Here is an 18,880-nt window from a genome sequence, read left to right as displayed (position 1 = left end):
GGTTTGAATTTGCAGCCCAGGCAAAGAGGACCTTGCTTTGGTTAGTAATATGAGCCAAACCATTATTTAAGACACACACACATACAGAGGTGAAGAAACAATTAGATATACTCAAAATGCTAGCAATACTTATCTCTGTATGGTGAGATCATGGCAATTTTTAATTTCTCCTTTTATGCTTTTTTATAGCGTCCCAATTTCATGAGTTGAACATATATTAATTTTGTAATTAGACGAAAAACAACAAACACTATTTTAAAACTAAATTTAATCATGGATTTTTCTTGTGTGTACCATCTAATCTGAAGGTCTAGGGGACGATGGAGTATGACACTGGCTGCCACCAAAAATGTATCAGTTCAGTAAGAGTATATAGCGATGGTTGATATTATACTCCATTCAGGATCTAAACAGGCACATAACGTACTTGTGCTTCATTTTTAAGGCCCTTGACTGACAGCAGACCTATGATGGAATTATAGAGGCAGGAAGAATCCACCTCCACAGGAGCTGTTCTCTCTTTTGCACTTTCTCACCTTTATTCTCTCTCACAGGGATTCAATTGGATATTTTGGCCCCAACGTTTTAATAGTAGTAGTGCTACCCCTTTTTCTGAATCATGTGATCCAAAGTGTTGGGAGGTGATAGGCACAAAACTCCCTGAATCTCTCTCTACTTTATTTAGCTAAGACAAAACTGGGCTTTCTAAAAAATTTAAAACTTCCGCCAGGAAATAAAAAGAAAAACCAAAGACAGATGTTTTGAAACAGACATGCATCAAAGCACAGCCTTCTATCTTAATTCTGAAATCAGATCTTGGCATATTCCAGTACCCACACAAATTCTGCATTGTTGGTGAGAACCCGAAGGAAATGTTAGGATTTTGGCAATTTTTGACTATTCAGTTTTGTTACTGTGTTTTTTGCCCTCTTAGGAATTTATGTTTTCCCCAAAAAAAAACATAATTAAAGAGCCCCAGTATCTGATATTAATGGACAAGTGGGTAACATGACAATACATTACTCTATGTTAAGGTCTTCAAAGAATCTGGCAAGGAATCTGGTGGAAAACTTTACACTTTTTAAATTAGTAAATTGCACTAAAACACATTTTTAATCCATACTTGTTTAATAGTACCATTTGACCCATATACTTGACATCATATTAGACAAAGTGATTGTACAAATTCTTGCTGAGGTTCCTCCAAGTAAATTCTAACCAAAGACAGAAAGTGTCCAAGGGGCTTTGTCTATGGATGCTTTTCCGCCCTCGATTCTGGCAATACTGGTACTCAAACAACTTGCCCAAGTATAGTAAGGCCATTATCAGCTTTCTCTCCTCTTCCTCTCTCTCCTCCTCCACCCCTTCCTCCTCCTCTATCTCCTTCTATTTCTCTTCTAGGTCCCTGAAATCCCTCTGATCTTGGAAGTATTACACATCCTCCTTGTAAATCTCCTTGTTAAGGCCCTTCAAATCTTGCTTGCCTTTTATACTGACCTTTCATAGACTCTCCTTCTGAGGATGTCTATGATTTAGGAATTCTAGAAACTTAGACCTTACCCTTGAAGCATCTGTGAGTTTTGTAGAGTTCATCTGAAACATGCCTTTAACTGAGAATTGAGCTGACTGGTAAAATTCAGCTTTACGTGATGCCCTGGGCAAGTTCTCACCAGAGACCCTGGGAATTGAATGACAGACATCACACTCCCTGGAGTCTGTATCAGTCACATTAGCACCCTCCGCTGGTTAGAATCTTTCAAGTCTCCTCTTTACAAATGTATTTCTCCTTTAAAGTTGCTACAGTCTGTATAAGGGATGTCTCCTAGTCTCAATTAATCCACAAATAAGGGAAAAATAACATAGTATGAGTCCTGTGAACAGCCAAGCATTTTCTAGTTCAGTTTATACTCTCTGGTAACAAAGATCTTTACTAAATCCCTAAGGAGCTTCTAGGAAACAAATACAGTGGCCCTTTTTCAGCAGAGAAGTGGGAGGGGAAGAGGGGGCTTTGGTAGATATACCTCCCCTACTGCTTAATCCTCAAGTGACAATCTTCCTATCCTTCAGTTGTACTGTCTAGCTTAAGATAATCACACACATCATACACTTCAGTGAAGTGATGTCAGGTGGAAAGGGTGGAGACAGAAGTCAGGAGATGTGAAGGGAAAGATCTTGGATGCAAGGGTGTGTCACAGAGGCGTGCCTTAACCTTTCGGATTAGGGACTATCCAGCAACTACCTTGAGTTCAATTTTGTATTGTCCTGAGTCTAAATTGCTTGCGGTAATAATTGTTAGAGCCTGAAACAGGTTACCGACATGATAGGTTCCTTGTCTTTTTTAAATGTCAGAATCTTGAATCATACCTATTGACACTTATCTTCCTGAGGCTCCTGAGTCCATCAAGTGTGTGCAGACTTCATTTTGGTTAATTTCATTGTTTTCCAGCTTTCATCTAAAACTGCCCATTGGCATTTACCTGCCAGGGTGCAGGTAAAACATGTAAAGCCACATGAGTTGATGAAGGACATTTGTTCCTACCAATTAGAAAATAAGCTACATTGCTTCTGGTTAGGAATTCCATACACATTTTAAAAAGGAAATGCCCAAAGAATTTTTTCCCTGCAGAACTTAATTTGATTCATTAAATGGCTGAGAATTCTTCCACCAGAAAATCAATTTTCTAGTGGGACATCAGGCCGGGATGGGGCAGATCACCAGAAAGAAAGACTCCAAGAGACCAGAGAAAGAAGGATAAAAGAGAAAAAATCATGTGTCCACACAGACTTTTATTTTTGGTGTTTCTAAATTTGAATGTGTGCTCATCCGTATCACTGGAGATCCCTAGTGAGAATACTCTTATTTTGTGTCTTAAAGAAATCTAGTGATGATTTTTAAATAATCTAAAGCAGAGATCTTTATAAAATTTTTTGAATAATTGAGTTGGCATTCCAGGTAACCAGTACTGTAATATCTAGATTTGAAATTGACATTTTTGGTAGTGGGAGGAGAGGGGGGCTGCATCAGCAAAATGTTTACTACTCTGTCCTCTTTCTTTCATACTGTATAATTTTGAGAGCTCTTAAACCATGATAAGGAAGTAATTATTCTTCCAGTTCCTCTAAAGATCTAACTAGAGGGCATCCATCTAAATAAACATTTCTAGGAATACAGGTTTAATGACCCAGGTAATTCTGATTGGAGAAATAAGATTTTACATAGATAGCTGAGGGAAGCAAGTAAAACCTTGTGGTGGGGGCGGGGGCGGGGGGTGGGTTGGTTAAAGAAATGCAGTTTCTAGGGGGTGGGAGACATGGTTTCTCCATTCTTTTCCGCACCCACAGCCCCAGATCTGTGATCAATGTGTGTCTATGATGTACATGAAATAAAACGAGTGATGCCAGCTGCGGGGAGACCGAGGCAGGGCTCTGCCTGGCCGCTGGGGAGCCGGGCGCCCGGCAGTCACTCAGGCTCTAAGATAACGAGCAGTGAGGCGTTGGGCGAGGACAGGGCTCCTCCCGGCCTCCCCAGTAGTGCGGCTCGAATCTTCTGAAGCTGCCAGTTGCCAAATGAAATCTGAAACCCAGGGCTGCGTCTGAGGGTTGGCCCGGCTCAGTTGTTCCAGCCTCTTGTACTGTACATTTACACATTCACACACAGTCACTCTAACTTCTGGGACTCTTCTTTGCGCAACTGCTAGGATTTCTCAAGTGCATGTGGCAACTCAGTCCAGCTCCGGGTGGAAACCGGCGGGGCTTCGGAGGGTCTCGAAGGCCAGGGGAGCTGTCAAGCCTGCAGCGGGGACCGGGGAGGATCGCGGCGCAGGCGGCTGGGGGGAAACACCCACAACTTCCACCCCAGCCGCAGCTCCTTCTGCCGCCGCGTATTTCTTCCAAAACTACAGCTGCGGAGCTACCAAGTGCATGGGCGCAACACTTCCCCTTATTGTGGGAAGTAAGGAGACTGCTCTCCCCCTTTTTTCTTTTCCTTTTCCCCCCTGGCTTGTCCTGGGGGCCTTTTTCTTCGGAGCAGTCGCCGTCCTCCGTCTGTCGTGCGCTCCGAGGAGGGTAGGTGACGCCGCGGGGTGGGGTGGGGGGGGGGGAGGTGTGCTCCGGCGCCACCGCGGGAGGCTGGGACGCGGCCTCGCCTGCGCGTGGGGGCTGCGGGCACAGCTGCCTGCGACAGGGGCGGGGGCTGCAGGGGGCGAGGAGGGATCGCAGGAATCCCGTGCTGGTGCAGTGTGCGTGTGTGTGTGTGTGTGTGTGTGTGTGCGCGCGTACGCGCGTGTGTAGATGATGGGAAACAATGCTCTTTTATTATTTTTAAATGGATAAAAACAACGCAAGCTGGTGGTTCGCGCTTCTAAGCTTAAAAATAGAGGGAATTGAAAACTCTGTGCAGTTCACTTCCATTAGTATCTATCCTCCCTTTCCCCGCTGCTTGTTTCTGCTGGTGTCTTATATCAATATTATAAGAGTTTCCTAGATAACAGGCATGCAGAGGTATGTTTTAATAATAACACTTTCATTGTAAACAGAGCGTTAGCGAATCTTTGGTGAATTTTAAGCCACCCAAAAGATTTTGTTTAGATTTTTTAAAGAGTAACTTTTCGAGGAGGTATCCAACCTCTTTTGAGGATAAATATGTAATATGTTCTAATTTTAAAAATACTTCTCATTTAAAAAATGTTTATTGTACAAGTCCCCAAGTAGAAAGGGGGAGAATATTACTCTGGATTCCTTAGAGATGTTAGGTTTTCAATACCAGCTAGTAATAGGGAGCCCAGACTCCCTTGTAGTCTATGCATATATTAATTCATTTAAAATATCATTTCCAAGCTATTTCTGCTTCTCTCACAGTTTATATTACTCTTTTTTTTTTTTTTTCTTTAAACCTAGCAAGACATTATTATTTCACCTCTTTCTAAAATGAGGGGAAAAAAATCATGCTGGGTATTTGAAATATAAAAGTTGTAAAGTGGGGGCTTCCCTGGTGGCTCAGTGGTTGAGAATCTGCCTGCCAATGCAGGGGACACGGGTTCGAGCCCTGGTCTGGGAAGATCCCACGTGCCGCGGAGCAACTGGGCCCGTGAGCCACAATTACTGAGCCTGCGCGTCTGGAGCCTGTGCTCCGCAACAAGAGAGGCCGCGATAGTGAGAGGCCCTCGCACCGCGATGAAGAATGGCCCCCGCTTGCCACAACTAGAGAAAGCCCTCGCATAGAAACGAAGACCCAACACAGCCATAAAATAAAAAATAAATAAATTAATTAATTAAAAAAAAAAAAAAAAAGTTGTAAAGCGTCTGCTTAACCGTAAGCAAAACAATAATATGTGTCACTGAGTCTGCTAAGTAGGACAAATCAATTGAAACCCAGCGATATTTACAGTAGAGGTAAGAGCTTTGCTCAATTACTGAGAAGATGGACAGACAGATTAAATACAGGCAAGCTGTCCCCTGATTCTAATTAGAACTCAAAACCAACCCTTAAGGGCAAGAATGGATGTTGGTATTAAGCTGGATATCATAAAACATAAAACACACAGAATTAATATATTAGAAAAAGCCAGAAAACAAATATAAAGCCCACGTTAGACTTATTATGATCTCACTCCCCCTTTTAAATTTCTTAATACTTCCTCTTCTCTGGGGATAGTTCAACCCCCAAGAGAGCCCAATGATACAATTCCCCTTTTTGTCTTCCCTGAGTGCCTGACCTTCAGGTAGCAAGTCGAGAAATCTGTTCTCTTTAGAGCCATTACTGAGTTGTCAGAGAATTCACCTTAGACATCTTGGAGGACTGAGATATTGACAAAACCTTAAAATAAATAAAATCCTCCTTCCATTCAGAGGAGGTATGTTCTTGGTGGAAGACTTTTAAGTGGGAACAAGGGAAAAACCTGTGAACTTTTTCAGATCTGGAATTTAGTTTGAGATGTATGTAAGGAATACACAACTAGAGTGATAAAAGGAAGGAGAATCTGTAATCCTTTCTACATGTGAAAGGCTGTTGAAACTCAGTCTGTCCTTGGCAAATAACTGTGGTATTTGGTTTTATTACTTAATCTCAGGGGCTTGGTTTTGAGAGGAGGATGGTTTCTCAGTTATGTTCTTCTGGGCTGTATATACAGTGAATCTGAACCATTTTGAAAATAAAGACTTGAGTAAGTGGGGAAGAATGGCGTTCTCAAGAAAAATAATCCCTGCAGAACAAATAGCAATGCACCCTTCCAGACAAGAATATAGATTTAAGTGTAAAAGTGGGAAGGAAGTGTTCTGGACTGAAATTTTCAGTGAAATCCTTTCAGGTTTTGCTCAGTATAGCAATGGCCAAAGCTCTGAGAATTTTCATCCTCATGGTTTTATTTACTGTGTGATCTTGGGCTCTCTAGGGTGAGGGTGTGGGTTAAGGGAAACAGGGGTGTGGTGGGGCAGGAAGGGCAAGGAATGTGCAGCAGGTGGCACTGAGTAGTTTGAGTCTGTTTATTTTGCTGTCTTGGTCAAAGCCTAGTTGTTGTTTACCAACAGTGCCCTGAATAGTTTTGCTGTGACCTACTGGCCCATTGAAGTGTGTTTCCTCTCTGGCTCTGTCAGTGTCCAGGTTGGTTTCTCAAGGCTGAAAGTAGGTGGTGCCACTGCAAAGTCCAGGCCATGCATTTGGTTACTGTTCTTAGCGTTTGCAGTGCTGTAGGACTGTCTTTGTTACCTGTGCTTATTCTCCTGTGATTTTTCTGGCCAACGTTGAAGGGTTCTTTTCCCATGAGTTGAGCTTATGTAATGCTGATTCCTTCTTTCTGCCTTGTTTCAATTTTTGGTAAAGCCGAATGCCTTGGAAAAATAAGATGGGGGAGGTGGATAGAGCCCCAGCTTGGAGCCCAGTAAGGAGGAACAGCCACCCAATTGGTCATACATGAGTGTGGAGAAGCTTGATGATAATGAGAACCCGAGGTATCCATTCTATCTTGATCACACTTTACTGAGGAAAAAAGCAGAAGAGATTTAAAATAAAAAGATGCCTGTTTACACTTAAACTTGTGGTTAAAGGATTAATATTTCTCCCAGATGGAGAAAGGTATTTAAAATTAAAGTCGTAAATAGGCAACTTAGTCATGAAGTTAATGCTCTTCATGTGAAGAGTTGGAACTTCATATTGAGTCTTGCAATGGTAACCCATCTGTCTTTGCTATATGAACTCAAACTTTACAAGATTATGATGGTTTCAGCAGCTAAGTAAAAGCACATTTGGAAGTGGAGGGATTATTGTGATAAAGACTCAAAGAGTGTTCAGTTTTCAGAGGTTACTATGTACATGTGTGCTTTTAAGCAGCATCTCCATTCTACTGTGGCATTGCCACAATTAATCTTTATAAAGTGCAGATCTAATTGTATAAGTCCCTTGTTCTAAAACCTTTGATAGATCCCAAAGATCCATAAAAGTAACTTTAAACGCTTTAGTATAGCAACTAAAAGCTCTTCAAAGCCCTTCCTTTTTAGTTTTGTCTTCCTACACAAGGGCCTCTCACTCTTCATACTTCTGATTTCTTGCTCCTGGGTTTCATTCTCCTGGAATGCCCTCTGCCTGGAAAGCCCCTCTTGATTATTGGTGGTCCACTTCAAGTGGAACTTCCTTTGGAGGACTTACCCAATTCTGTGCAGGAAGAATTAATCATTTCATCTTATCTGCTTCCATGATGTTTTAAACATACTGTGAATAATTATTTTAATAATTTTTATGCAACCCCCCAACCCACTACAGTGAGTTCCTTAATGAGTGTATTGGTGGTGAGGGAACCACCTGCATCTAGTGCCTAGCAGTGTCTGAAACATAGTCAGCATCTGTTAATGTTTCCTAATTGAATGAGCAAGCAAAGTCATGAATGAAAAAAGCAGTGGTGGACTCCAATTTATGCAGGTAGTTATTTCCCCAAAGTTCATTTCAAAAATGTCTATTTGGACTCAGGGTTCACTTTCCAAAAGTGACAGTGCTACCAAACATAATTCACTTTCCAGACCAGCCCACACAAGCCTATTTAATTCCTAGAATAGATGAAATTTTGTGCGTTTGCTATTCTAAAGTAAAAGCAAAACAAAACAAAATCTAGTGTGGAACCATTTTTCCTTTTTGAAATTACAAAATACACTTGAGTTTAAAGAAAGTAGAAACAGTTAGAATAGATATACATTTTCCACAATTGTTTTTTATATTATACTGTAAAATCTGTAATCTGCCAGATCCCAGTGGGAGGTCCTGGATTTAGCTGTGAGGACTAATAATGGATTCTGTTGCCTGTGGAATGGGCAACAATCTTAATTAATAAAACAAAATAGAAATACTAATTTTGCTTATTTAATAATTATCTTGAGTGCTAGTGCTTGAGGGAATCAGATTTAACTAAAGGGGAACGTGGAGGTGGAAGGAGAGGAGGAAATTCGGAAGGGCACCTACTTTCGTTTTATTGATTTTTTAAATTATATTGGTTTTGTTTTCATCTCATTTGAGCATTTACGCTCAAAGTTGCTTCCTGCAAAAACTTTGTTTTTGTCTGCAGTTATTGCTGCTGCCTAACCTGTAGAAGGGAGGTGAGGGTTACACTCCTTTTGAGCCAAAATACAAATGGGCTTATTTCATTTTCAGGGCGGTGATACTTTTGTCACTTGCATAACTGCCGTTTAGCATGTGGATAATTTGTCAATAAAGAATGCATAATACTTGTGTTTCAGGCACTATCCAGGGACCATATATAGTTCAAGTTGCTCAAGTTCCTCTTTATATAGTATCTCTGAGAAGACTGGAAGAGCAACCATTGATATTTAAGAGTAATAGACTACTCAGCTTTCTAAATCTTCCATGTTCTCTATTTTTATCAAATTATATGATTGGAAATTTACCTATCCTAATCATATTATAACTCCTTTTTGTTACATTGTCTTCATTCACTATGCTTTAATATAATACTTTTTATTTTTTACTGGGAGTCAATAGAAAAGAGATGGGCTCCATGGAAAACATCTTGGCACTTTTTGTTATGTATTTCAATATTCCTTATATAAAGATCTCTATAAATTCATCTTTGCCTTTAACCACTTTAAAAGTGTGTCTCTTCTGATTAACTAGTGTTGTTTCTTTTCTTAGAAGAAAAGAGGCTAAAAATCACCATGTTTCTCATTTTGGCTTGTCACCCAAGAAACTCAGAACTAAATTTGATGCACAGTTGTACCCTTGTTGAGGTTTTTCTAATGACATGGTTTGCATCCTTTTAGCCTTACTTTAATGCACTTAACATACCCCTACCTTTTAACTAAGTTAAAAGTTAACTCAAATCCATCATGGAAATAGACTGAATTACCTCCACTTTTTTTTTTTTTTTTTTTTTACTTTTTTAAGACATGTAGTTCAACATTTATAAAATTCTATTTTGTAGCTTTAGTATTTCAGAGCCAATAATTTTTCCAGATTATTTTTTGTGGTTCCTTGAAACATTCTAGGTACTGATTTTATACTCCCTGATAGATAAAATGGGCTTGCCTCAAATTTACATTTCTTGAAAACCTTAGAAAGAAAATCATATCTGGGTAATTTTGAAAGTAGGTACTTAAGACCAAACATGTGAGTTCTTTTCAATATGCATATCATAAACGTATAGAAGAGTGCCCTCAGGAATATCTCTGAGAAGCAGAAGAGAAAACTTTCTTTTTCGTACAAATAAAAGCTATCAGTAAATTGAGACTAAAGTCATAATTAGGATCTGTAATTAGGGGTGTAATCTGCCCATCAAGTTGAGTCCTCAGAAAAGATAGTAATTTTTCAAATTTCCTGAGGGGAAATAACTCTCATTTTGTCCTGAGTTTTTCTCTCTCTTTAAGTCATATAGACTTTCATAATAATAAGCACTCTAATGAATTAAGTACCTACTGAGTATTGGGTTGGCCAAAAAGTTCGTTCGGGTTTTCCCGTAATGTCTTATGGAAAAACCCGAACGAACTTTTTGGCCAGCCCATACCAAGCACTCCATGAGACTTTTTAACATACACTACTTCTAATTCTAGAAATAGTTAGAAATAATTAATAATTCTAGAAGTAAACTATATTATATCTAATTCAGATATATTATTCCCACTGTATGAGGAAGTTTAGGCTCAAAGAGGTAAAACTTACTCAAGACATTATAGTCAGTAAGGCGTATGGAGTTGAGAAAAACGAATCTATCTGAATCCAAATACCCTGCTATTTCTAATATATCACCTCCTCTCAGTGCTCTTCTCTTCAATAGTAATTTTAGAATGACGATCTGTGTTTCAATGAGTCTGACATACAGTATAGTCGCTGGTCCCAATATGGCCTCCAGGAACTGGCCTTGAAGTTCTCCTGCAGGTCTTTTAGATGACATTCTGGTGCCAATAAGTTGAGGCCCCTGGGATGGATTGCCACCATCAGGGTTCTCTCATGAGAAAAGAAGCTCCCTCTACTATAGGCTGGTAACTGAATCAATCTATAGTGATTGGCTTGACCAGACTTTACTTCTAGTGAGAGGTGAACAGCAAAGATATGGTCCATGAAACTACAATGATCTATCCTTATTGTTTAATTCCCAGACGTTTACCCCAAGGGCAAGTAATTTATTTGTGAAATGATCCCAGGAAACCCCAGGTAAGGGGTGGGCTTCTTTTTTTTAGGCAAAACGGCTTATGAGAAGTTTTATATGTCAGTACTTTCTATATGTCAGTACTTTTAATATTGGGTGCATCAAATTATAGTAAAAAGATGACTATAAAGATGCAGCCCTTGTATTTTCATGAACAGTGCACTGTATTACAGTAAACCAAGTTTATATCCACCATTAAGTGTGCCCCAGGAACACTGTGAGCAACAGTTGGAGGTGGCAGAGAGAGAAGGGGGCAGGTGATCCAAGAGCTGAGGACTAGAGACCCAACTCGAAAAGCTGAAATAAATAAATATATATATATATATATATATATATTTTTTTTTTTTTTTTTTTTTTTTCCCCAGGAACCTCCAAACTGTTTTCCATAGTGGCTTTACCAACTTACATTCCCACCAACAGTGTACTAGGGTTCCCTTTTCTCCATATCCTCACCAACATTTATTATTTGTTATTTTTTTGATGCTAGCCATTGTGACCTATGTGAGGTGATATCTCATTATGGTTTTGATTTGCATTCCCCTGATGATTAGTGATGTTCAGCATCTTTTCATGTGCCTGTTGGCCATCAGAATGTCTTCTTTGGAAAAATGTCTATTTAGGTCTTGTGCCCATTTAATCATTTCACCATTTTTTTATATTGAGTTGTATGAGCTCTTTATATACCTGGGTATGTATTTGAAGAAAATAAAAACATTAATACGAAAAGATATATGTACCACAATGTTCATAGCAGCATTATTTACAATAGTCAAGATATGGAAGCAACCTAGGTGTCCATCAACAGATGAATGGATAAAGAAGATGTGGAGTATATACACAATGGAATATTATATAACCATTAATAAAGAATGAGATTTTGCCATTTGCAACAACATAGATGGACCTGGAGGGTATTTTGCTTACTGAAGTAAGTCAGACAGAGAAAGACAAATACTGGATGTTTTCACTTATATGTGGAATCTAAACAAATAAAACAAATGAAAGAATATAACAAAACAGAAACAGACTCACAGAGAACAAACTAGTGGTTACCATTGGGGGAGCAGGAGTGGGGCCAGATAGGGGAAGAGGATTAAGAGGTACAAACTACTAGGTATAAAATAAGATATGAGGATGCAATGTACAGCATGGTGAATATAGCCAATATTTTATAATAACTTTAAATGGAGTATAATCTATGAAAATATTGAGTTCACTATGTTGTAAACCTGAAACTAATATAACATCATAAATTGACTATACCTCAATTAAAAAATAAGAAAAGAAAAAGCTAAAATATAGAAGGAAAGGATTATTTCTCTGGGGGTAGCAACCGAGAAGGGGGGAAAAGTGGAGTTAGTGGTGGCAGTACTCACTGGGCACACAGAAATGAAATGGGCAATAGGGAAAGTAATTTCAAAGCTAGTCTTTCTCAAGAAAGGAGCATTTATCACGGGAACTGTTGGAGTGCATCTCACTCCTATCTGTAAAGATACCTAGAGAAAAAAGTTCTCCAGCCTCCTTGAGGTGTCATCTTTGATTGTTTTATTGTGTTGTGAATATCTGGTTTTAAAATTTCTTATATGAAGAAACTTCTAGCAAGAAAAGATGAGCTAGGGGAGTCAAAGGAGCCTGATGTTATCTTGTTGCACCTAATTGCATAAAACTACATAAAACTACACGAGTACTCATAAAAATCATGAGTACATGATTTAGCCACGTGAGTACCAACTTCAGAATTCCGTTTTGGTTTTTGTATCCCATTATGGTTTAATTGTTACTGTGAAATGGTCAAGGGCAGCGCCAACAATTTCATACAAAGGCATCTATGGGTATACAGAAGGACTAGCCCTCTCACATTTGTCATTTGCTGATTAGAGATTTCATACTTTGGTAACAACTCACACTTTCATCATGGAATAACTTTTCTGTGTCTATGGGGTTAGGCTCAAGTTGGGAGGTTCTGTGGGGGAGGCTTGAATTTTGGTGCCTAGAAACAGGTGGAGGTTACAAGGAATTATCTGGGTGAGGAGCCCTGAGAACTCCCACACAACAGATGGAGCTGCTGGAGGAGGATGGATGGGAGAAGGGGAGAAGCAAGGTCACAGGATAATAAGTGTCAGAAGCCAAGGAATCAGGAGAAAAGGCAAATTCGGAGATAGTACTGGAAAGTAGAAGCCAAGGGAAGCGAGGCAGTGTATGATGTGACAAATGAGTCAGTTTCTGTGTCTAACAATAGGTAACAATTATTGAAGCCTTACTATGTGCTAGTTATGCCAAACTCCTGTCCTGGGTTATCTCCTTTAATCCTCAAGCTCCCACATCAGTAGGACCTATTATCATCTCTCTTTTATAGATGGGAAAACGGAAACTTGGGGAGTCAGTAACTTACCAAAGTCACACAGCCACTAAGTGGTAGATCTGGGATTCAAAAGTAAAATATCTTACTGTGAGATATTATACCATACTTTATCATTATACTCTGGAATTAGACCTATGTTCCAACCTGGCTCTGATACACACACGCCCTGTGACCTGGGGCAAGTTGTATTAACCTCCTTGAACCACAGATTTCCTCTCTGTGAAAATGGGCATTTAATAATACCTACTCCATAGTATTGTTATGGGTTTTTAGTTTATGAAGTGAGCATGCAAAGAGACTTGAAGGCTATCTAGCATCTGGTAAATGTCAATACATGTCAACAGTTATTATTAAATTAAATGATGAACATGGGATACCTAAGCAGTATTTTTCAAACTATAGGTCTTGCTCTATCAGTGGTCATAAAATCAAATCAGTGGTTCATGACCAGTGTTTCCTTTTAAATGAAAAGGGATAGAACAGGATGGAATGGAATAGAAAAAAATCAGTGTTCATTATATATAGTAAAAGTAAGAATTGTTTCATGTTTTAACTTCCTTTTTTTTGTGTGTGTGCGTGTATGCACCTCACACACTAGGTAAAAACGAAAAATGTGCTTCTTATTATTGATAACTGTAAAAATAAAGTATTTTTAAAATCCTTTAAAGTAGCAGTTCAGAGTGTGGTCCCAAGACCAGCAGCATCAATTTCACCTGGGAACTTGTTAGAAATGCAAATTACTGAGACCCACCTGGGCCCAGCCATTTGAGTTTTTTAACAAGGCCTCCAGGTAATTAAGGACCATTACCTATTCAAAAATGGCATTTGGAAATCACGATAAAATTAGGTAAGGGTATATCTAAATGACTTGAGTGGTTAAAAGTATATGTTGTCTTATATTGACTAAAGATGTTAATTCTCCACAAAATGCTGTTTTGTGTTGTGTGACTTTAGTTTTGTGTAGTCTTTTCTCCTATTTTTTCTATGCTGCCTGCTCGTGGCGCAGGTGGGTGAATCCCACAGAAGTCGATTACTTTATATGTAGAAGGACATTGAGTAGTTAGATCCTGTACTTTCTTCTAGAACTACAAGATAAAAGTTTAACATTCTTTGTGAGTAGCCCAGAGCCCTGAATATCTAAGTTGTGTTCAATTTGAAACATTTTAATGATAATAGTCCAGATGCCTGAACAGCTGTAAAATTGGGAATTAAATTAAGAACTCAAAAAACTGCATTCAGTATTTTACAAATTGAGATATGTATTTTGAAAAGCACATGCAGACAAGAGATTGGCAGTCTACTGATAGTTAATGCAACACTAATACTGATGGTAAACAACAAAAAAAAACATTTTGGGAAAAACGGAAGTCATAAATTTTTATACTGGGTTGTTTTTTCCCATTAATGAACACAATGAATGTATTTAAGATATTTATTGACTGTATGCCATTACTTTAAAGAGAGAGCAGGCAATATTGCATTGACTAGCCTTGGTTCATTATTGTGTTTTACTGTTGCATTTGGTTTTTGGTCGGAGGGTGTATTTAAGACAAAACAATTCTGTTTGAAAATACAGCATCCAGATTCACTAGAAAAGACTTGAGGACTTTTCCCTTTTTTTTAAAAAAAAGAATATTACCTTGGATTTTTAAAAAACAGCTTTTCAATAGGTACATATTAACTTTTCTAAAAGTAAGTTCTTAGTGGTGTGTGAAAATATTATTCAGGACAGAATTGCCAGAAAAAAAAGAGTTTCAGGCGTAAGAAAGTCAACCTTCTGGCTCACCACAGGTAAAATTTTATATTTACGCAATGGCTGGAGAGATGTTTCAAAAGATCCTTCTTTACTTTGTAATCTATGGTTTGAGGAGAGTGGAAGGGAAGGGAACTAGGAGGAGGTGGGCTCTGATACTGCTTCTGGTATTAATTAGTATCTGTGAACTCAGGCAAATCATTTCGTTTTTCTGGACTTTTGTCTCCTTATCTATAAAATAAAGGTGCTCGAGTTAATACTTTCTAAGATTGTTCCAGCTTTGAAAAAATCTCTGTGGCTAAATAGTAGTGTTCCTTTTGAACAATTTTGATAAGGGTGTGGCTATGTGTGTAATTAACAGGGCTCTGAAATTTGGATGTTTGACTTTATAGAGGAGTAAGGATCTGGAAGTCCGTAGATTACGTGATAAAGTTTAGCCTGACCTTTCCTTGTGCCAATGGGCTAGTTTTCATCAGCTGTGGGTCTGGGGTCCTGGGTTATGCCATTCACTAAGAGGCTTTTGAAAAATGCATGAGGGTATTTTGGTCATAACAATGACCGGGTGAAGCTACTGGCAGTCAGTGCCCAGGGGTCAAGAATGCCCTGTGTCTTGCAATGTGTGTGACAGTCCCTCACTACAAAGAATTTTCTTTCCCCAAATGCCAAAAACATGTCCATTGCAAACCAGCAAATAAAGTTAAAAGATTGAGTTTTAACTCCATATTTTATAAAGTCATCTGGGAAATGGTAATGAAGTCATGATATACCTTCTGCTGTTTCAGTAACACAAATGCAAACACTGTCTATTCTTAGATGACAACTGGTGTTTATGGTGCATGGGGGAGGACAGCCTCCAGCTCTCTGCACTATATATTGACTATGCAGTAAGAAAAGCAGCGAAATCTCAGCTCTGTTAGTACAGGGTGCAAATATAACTTGAAGGCATACTAGGAATAGTCCCTTTGAGTATGAAATTACTAGTTTCCGAATAACGGCCGTATTTTTAATGAAATCACTTACAGAAGTTGCCATTCAGTGGAATGAGACATTTCTTGTGTTCAAATAATGCCATGATGAAGGCATTCGATACACAGATTTAATTCTCTATGATAAGAAATATCACTTGCTTAACAGCTTTATACATGATGGTGAGTGACATGAATGCTTCCTGTTTCTCCTCTGGCCTCCTTCTGCACTTGGGTTGGCCTTGTATATTCTGGGTCAGATTAAGCGTAGAGCCCATTCAGCAAGAGTGACTCATCCAGGGCCTTCTCAAGAACCCTGGTAACGTTTTCAAATTTGACGTAAACTTTGATTTGGAATCATTTAAATCGCAGGATCATTTTCTTAAAATGCTTTTCTCTCTTCCATCTTCCTTCTTGTGTTTGTCAAGTCCTTGGTTTATTAATGTGTATATTTTTAAACTACTGCTTATATTCAGCTCTCAGATACTGTGAGGATAAAAGGTGTTGTATGGGTAAAACTGTTGCCTAGCAAATCAAAGCCAACTTGATATTTTCCGGGAGTGAAAGGGAACCCCTGCTTCTCCCTTCTTTGGTGAGTTTGGGCCTTAATACCTCTGCAGGAGAAGGGGGAAAGGGAGGTGAAATTGAAATGTGTAACTTTTCCTATAAATTTGGTAAAAATTTAGATTTCAAGATAGGATTGAAATTACAGAATTAAAAAAAAAAATTCTTTTGGGTAGGGTTTCATGTTAATTATCTATTCTGGGCCTCTGCAATTAACAAATTATAAATTACACACTACATTCCTCTTAGAATGAATTTATTGGACATTGGGACAAAAACCCACTTAGAAAACAGCTATAACCATCTTATCTCAATCTTTTAATATGGGAAATGAGTCCAAATGATCTAGGTGATTTGCCCCAGAATACCGAGTCAGGAAAAGGCAAACCAGACTTGATTTTTGGTGACTTGTTTTTCTACCCCACTGTCCCATTTTTCAGAGGTCTTTCTCACCTGTGAGTTCCCTGAGACAATTAAACACAAATGCTAGCCTATGGCATCCACTGCATATAATGAATTACCTCCTCTGCTCTGCAATTAGAAGGGTACTAGTTAAGTACCATCTGGCAAAACTGTGAAAAGAGGCACTCATGATTTTCTGTGTTCTATTGATTAGGTGAGGAATTATGGCTGAGAAAAGAGCAAGTGAATCTGTAACGTTTTAAAAAGCATTCTTACAGAGTCCAGAGTAACCCTAAAGGCAGCTGAAAAATTACCATATTAAAATCAAGGTGTAACTGGTAATACATTCTGTTTTGGGTTACATTTTTAATCTAATTCCTTGTAATGATGTTAATGATATTGAATCCATTTAATATGAATATTCTCAATACACTGTAGATTTTCATTCAGTTCAGTCTTCAAACCACACTATAATTGTACACTGTTCTCTTATTTTATGTTTTCATATTCCTGAAAAAGAAAGAAACAAGTAAGCCTGATGGTATATTACCAGCTAAGAGATTTCATGCAGAAAACAAAAACAAAAATTAAAAAAAACCAAACAGGTTAATCTCCTTAAGCACTGCCTTGACAGGCCAAATAATCGTTGAAGGTGAGTGAGAGAATGGAGGAGGGGGAAAAAGAGGCTTTGGCTAATGGTAACTGCTGTGTAACGCTGAGAAACAGGGAGAGTTCTTTCTGTGCAGTGCTTTTTTTCTCTCTCTGTTTGCAGTCCCATCCTCTACTGTTTAATTTGTGGAACATTCCAGGGAGTATCCTTAGCTCCCCTGACATGAGCCTGGCACTGAGGCTTGAAGGCTCTGAGGGAGTCCTTTCGGAAACACGGGAGGACGAATAGAGCATGTGCCATGCGGCACATAGCTCAGCTGGTTGAGAGGCACTCCTCCTCGGGAACAAGGTGAGACCTTTGTGCCACTGAGCTGTGGGATGCCAGATCACGTGGCTCCGGGCACCTTTGCAGGCAGTTCTGAAAAGTGTATGATGCTATCTCAGAAAAGTGGGGTTACTTCGATATCACAAAAGAGAAAATACTAAATGCTTAGTCTTCCTTCTGACGTTTGCAGGCAGCTCAATGGTGTCACATTGGGACTCGGCTTCTAATATTTTTTATTTTCAAGCGAGAATAGGATACTAGTAGCTTTATGAGGGTTGGTCCTTATTTGTTCAGCAAATCACACTGAGCAAATGCATAGCAATAATAATAGTGGCCTATTTTTTATTGCTGTTTTCTGTTTGTTTGAGGTAATAAACATTTTCTTAATGTCTTAGAAAGAGCCATTAAGGAAAATAAAATTATATTGAACTGTTTTATGGAAATGCCAAGCAACTTGCGTATGATATCATTTATGAGCTTTATTATTAATGTGAAATGCTAAAATAATTCAGAAAGAATAATATGTAAAGGTCATATTACCATGAGCCTGGAGGGGGTGGAGGTGGAGGGGAGGTGGAGAGAAAGAGAGAGACAGAGAGAGGGAGGGAGAGGGGAGAGAATTAATAAATACATGTGTTATGTTAAGGTGGAAGGTGCTGAAATTGCTGGTGATTTCTCCTAGGACCGTGGGATGTGCTGAGTTACAGCTGGTGCTGCTGTTGGTGAATACTGTCAGGGAACAGATCCGGTGACTGCTTAAGAGATTTGAGATTGATTCCTGATACCAATGTTGAGCCATAAATTATAACCAGAATAATTAGGACTGTGTTTACAGACTTGGGGGCCGGCAGCCAAGGCCTCTGGTAACTTGTTATTTCCAAAGGACCAGGTTAAGTTTTTATCTTAAATCTGAGCTTTGATTTGAAACAAAGGTATTAGCTGATTTTTTCTTGAGTTGGTAGTTCCTTTACCTTGCAATTTCCTGTTACTCCATTGTTAAGTTCCCAGAGAATTCTCTGTAGAGTAAGTTCACACAGGAACCCGTCTACCTGCCTGCTTTCTGAGATGCCGAATTTGGTGCTGTTATTGATTTTAATCAGATGCAGAGAAGCGCCTTTAGTTTTTTGACAGCTAAGAACTGTAGTAAACAATTTAGCCATAGAACGTCTGTTTGGCAGCTTTTGGAAAGTTATTAACCTGGCAGCTCAGCTCTCATTAGACGAATGCATGGATGTATTTACCTCTGGAGGTTTATGAGGG

The 18,880-nt window shown here is 38.9% G+C and overlaps 1 protein-coding gene across 1 annotated transcript in view; it reads left to right on the top strand.

Annotated features, from left to right (window-relative positions):
- Positions 1-3,659: 3,659 nt before the first annotated feature.
- ARHGAP24 (Rho GTPase activating protein 24) overlaps positions 3,660-18,880 on the top strand; it is a 514,100-nt gene continuing 498,879 nt past the window's right edge. Inside the window, exon 1 of the mRNA XM_068542699.1 lies at positions 3,660-4,065. The gene's annotated coding sequence lies outside the window, so the exon portion shown is untranslated. The remainder of the gene's footprint in view (positions 4,066-18,880) is intronic.

This window comes from Eschrichtius robustus, chromosome 4, assembly GCF_028021215.1.
Source record: "Eschrichtius robustus isolate mEscRob2 chromosome 4, mEscRob2.pri, whole genome shotgun sequence".
Taxonomy (NCBI): Eukaryota; Metazoa; Chordata; class Mammalia; order Artiodactyla; family Eschrichtiidae; genus Eschrichtius; species Eschrichtius robustus.
This window is presented reverse-complemented; position numbering and strand designations above follow the sequence as displayed.